Genomic DNA, 4,423 nt, shown 5'->3' on the forward strand with positions numbered 1-4,423 from the left:
ATTGGTAGTATAAGAGTGTTGCCTTCAGGCACCTGAAATATAGAAGTGACAAATTAAACCACATAAGCAAGGCACCATATCAACGTAGGCGAGGCGGTGCGAAAAGATGCCGAGGCGTCGGAATGACGATGGCGTGAGGCACGGAGACAATGGCGAGGTCGGGCAACGGAGGGGCAACCTGATGAGACGGCGACTTGAGCGATACCGAGGTGAGGATGTGCGATGGCGACGACGTGGGGCGAGGTCGAGGAGACGGCGAAGCCATTGTCTCATGATATAATATAAAGGATGTTACAAGAGATGATATGACTTAAACAAGATGCTAATTTGACATGTTGGGGGACCGAATTTAGTGATTACATTATGCTTTGGAGAAATATAAAGACATGGTGTTGGCTGTACTTAGTCAAATATCATGATCGAGATCATAAATAATTATGGCTGGTGGCACCCACCCTCGCTAAAGATTAGGCGGGGGGAAGACAAGGGCTTCCCATGAGAGCGAGAGTCGAGGGTTTCTCAAACGAGGGGAGTCCGGTGGAAATATGCGGAATAAATGCCATTAATTGCCAAAATAACTTTGGCCTTACATTGGGGCGCCCTCGGGTATTTATAGACCACACCCGGGGGCAACGTGAAATTACACTAGGGTTCACCAGTCTGCACAACTGGCGGCTCGGTCAACCAAGGTACAAATGTAATTGTTCAAACCCTAGCTGGCGTCCAGTCCTACGCTTGCGCCATGTAACAGACCGCCCAAATTATGCTGGCCCACGTACACCTATCATTGTCTTAAAGAACTCCGACTGTTGTGCACGGGAACTAGACAATTCTGGTAGTCTGTCACGTGTCCTCGGGGAACTCCGAATCATCCACTTTTCACATCCGATCAGGATCATTACAGAAGACATTGTAGTATTACAATAGTTGATACAAAAATATTACATCAGAGTTAAATAGCGGAAGTATTACAAACCATAAGTTTACAAGTCTTACAAACCATAAGTTTTACTTTGTCATACTAAGTAAGATAGCATGACTAACATAATCTTATTTAATAACTAGATATCATCCTGCCCAAGGATGAGACTATATTACATCTACTGCTGGCCTTCATCTTCCAGAACCGACATATAATAAGGGTAAAAGCCTATCGGCTGCTGGGGTTCACCTACAACAGGGGTTACAAACCCTGAGTATATGAGAGTACTCAACAAGACTTACCCGACTAAAAGAAAAGACTCCAAGGATATGCAGGCTTAAGGGATACAAGATGGTTTAGCAAGAATCAAGATTAGCTTTTGCATAAAAGCTTATTACTTATGGATCCTTACTTTTAATATTTTAACTCAACATTAATTCATTGATAGTATCCAATTTGCACCTAATCTAATTCAATCAATTTATTAAACATCTCATCCCATATTCATAAGTATTGTTCTTCCATTGATTAACTACTATCCAGAGCAGGGAATCGAGTCTCCTTTCTCCAAGAAGCAACAGTGATTCAAACCGATTAAACCAAGTTGGGGATTCCCAACCACACGACATATGCAGGTCCTGGACCTACATATATCAACCTTTCTCTCGGATCCTCCAAAACATGAACTGGTCCACGCTACCCAAGAGCACAGTACTCCATCTCCTTACGCCATCCCAGACAGTATCGTAGGGTGGGAACACGCTACTCCTGCCATCCCCCACTCCTAGTGCACGGTTGTCTTTTCACGTAATGGAATAGCCGAGACATTCGGCTTACCGGGGTATGTGGTCAGTACTGCAAAGTCTTGACTCATGCAGGTCTATAACAGACGGTCCTCAATCGACACAGATGGGACAAGCACGACCAGGCAACCCTGTCGGCTTAACCACCAGAAACATATCCCATGTCCCGTCTGGTCTCCATTTCCATCTATTTTCATATTCAACTTTCAAGACATTCCCTGAGTGAAGAACCTTTGCGAATGATAAACTCATCAGTCGACCCTTATAAGCTAAGCATGGCTAAGCACTACTAGTCTATCATTATAAAAGGGTAACAAGGATAAGTATTCAGAATATCAAGGCAGGCATGCAACAATTGGTATTCAACCATTTCCTATTACTTAGTGCACATATTATAGGACTCAAGTGATAAAAGTATTTGTAAACAACAAGGAAAGGTTGTATGCTCCGGGGCTTGCCTTGGTTAGTAGAAAAGTTAGGTTCCTCTAATGAACCATCGATATCGAAACCAACCTCCACTAGTGGATTTTCTTCCTCTAGAACTGGATTAACGATCACCTTCCCACTTTTGGTCACTACACGTGAGTAAAGGATGCATGCTTAACATTATGATATGCAAAAAGCATGATGCATACTATTGCATGGATCAACTCAAACAAGATTAACAAACTTGAGTATAACTTTCCTTCATGGTACAGTTGCATCACTAGAGTTTATTAAACATTGTTTAATTTATTTCTCAAAACATGTTATGATTTGTTATTAGAAGGATATTGATCTTCCAAGGAACAACAGATGTTTTGGTGTTCCAATGACTTCACCCAACATTTAAAAGTCACCAAAACATTTATCCATTTTCTAATTCATTTTAGTATTTATTTAAACATGGAAAAGACATTTAAACACACTTAAATTAATTAAGCAAGTTAGAAATATCAAAATAATACCAAACCTTTTGTGGATATAGGTATCAGCACATGACATTTACACAAAAAGTTCTATGATTAAAGGATTATTATTTTGGCCTACAAAAATAATACATATAGCATTTTTCTATTAAAATATGTAATTTTTAAGCATAGCAAAATTACTGAAAATGCTAACTCATATTTTTCAGCGATAGAGTACTTCATAACAAAACCACACAAAACTTTTCATAATTTTATCTCATTTCTATAATTAGTTATGAATTTAACAAGAATCAACACATTTATTCATTTTCAGAAAAAGATTAAATGTTGAAAACCTTATCTCACTCTCCTCCTCTCTACTCTCCCTCACTGACACATGGGGCCGGGTCAACACCGACCCCTCCCGACCTTGACCGCGCGCGAGCCGGCGGGTACAGCGGCTATCTCGCCGACGGCGAGGTCTCCGGCGACGGGGAAGGCATCAACGTGCTCCCCATGACAACGTGCAGCTACCTAGGGTACCGGTTGAACAAGCTAGGGTTTCGCGTGAGCTCAACGCCGGCCATGGTAGTCAAGGCGGCACAGAGCGCGGCGGCGTGGTGAGGCCCCTAATCGACCTAGATACGGTTTGGGATAGCTCGGCGAGTCTCACCCCAACACAGTCGGCTCGGCGGTCGAAGCGAAGACGGAGCAGAGAACCTTGCTGGCGTCGGGGGCAGAAATGGCGGCGCGAACCGGCGGACACTGCGGTGTCCCGACACGTCTGTAGGTCTACAGTTAAAACGGTAAAGCCGATGACGACCACGGCATCAAGGGGAAGCTAGAACATACTACGAAAAAGGGAGAGATGTGCCACAGAGGGCTGGCCACGGTGAGGGCGCTTACGGCGGCGCTGACGGACGCCCGCGAGGAAGACAGCGGCATGCGGCTGACTCCGACAAAATTGGACAGCGTGAACGGGCTCAGCAGAAGCATAAGGACAAGGCGACGTTGTGGGCGATAGGAATTGGACTGGAATGAAGCGAGAGCGATGAATTTTGCCATCGATGGAAACGGCCGACGTCGGAGCCGAGAGAGTAAAAGAGAGAGACGGCGACCGGCACGAGCGTTTTATAGCGGAGGAGGACATCTCAAACTTCGTCAGAGCCATCATGAGCTCATCCACATGGATGTCCGCGCGTCCAAGCGCGCGAAGCACCGTGAAGGACACGGCGGACGCCGGTGAGCAGGGCGAGCACGCTGCTGCCGGTTACTGTAGCCAACTGACAGGGCATCTTCTCCCTCCTTTTTCTACTGATTCCAAATAGGAACTTGAAAAACTTCATTACTAAGAATTGTTTATATTAAAGAGATCTCCAACTTCTCTTAAAGGATCCACATCAAACTCTCACTTGTTTGAGAGATCTAGATTTTCAAATTCATGTAACCTAAACTGAAAACGAAATTCAGTTTCAGTGCTTAGAAAACAGTTTCAACTAAGCTTCTTTTGGTAAATAATTATTGATTAGGCACAGATCAAACACTTCAACCAATAGCACAGTTTCAAAGTTTAATCTTCATACTAATTCATAGGATCAAAGTTGCACCAAGTTTATTTATGAAAAATGTTTATATAAAACCCCAAACATTGAACTTATTTACCATTTTCAAAGTGTTAGTCAAAAATGGCTAGGTGCTAAAAACAGTACTGAATTCAAATTTAGAATCCAATTTTGAACCTAATTAACTTAGTTTCATAACCCAACTTTGATACTATGTGAAAGCACACACTTTGTACTTGAAAGTTT

General features: G+C 43.1%; 1 long non-coding RNA gene across 1 annotated transcript; it reads right to left on the minus strand.

Annotated features, from left to right (window-relative positions):
* Positions 1 to 557: 557 nt before the first annotated feature.
* Positions 558 to 3,689, minus strand: LOC136484126 (uncharacterized). Its single transcript, XR_010765772.1, has 3 exons — positions 3,522 to 3,689; positions 3,289 to 3,407; positions 558 to 1,171 (listed from the first exon to the last, which is right to left on the minus strand). It is a non-coding gene; the product is annotated as an uncharacterized lncRNA (long non-coding RNA).
* Between the last annotated feature and the right edge of the window lie 734 nt (positions 3,690 to 4,423).

This window comes from Miscanthus floridulus, chromosome 9 (genome assembly GCF_019320115.1).
Source record: "Miscanthus floridulus cultivar M001 chromosome 9, ASM1932011v1, whole genome shotgun sequence".
Classification (NCBI taxonomy): Eukaryota; Viridiplantae; Streptophyta; class Magnoliopsida; order Poales; family Poaceae; genus Miscanthus; species Miscanthus floridulus.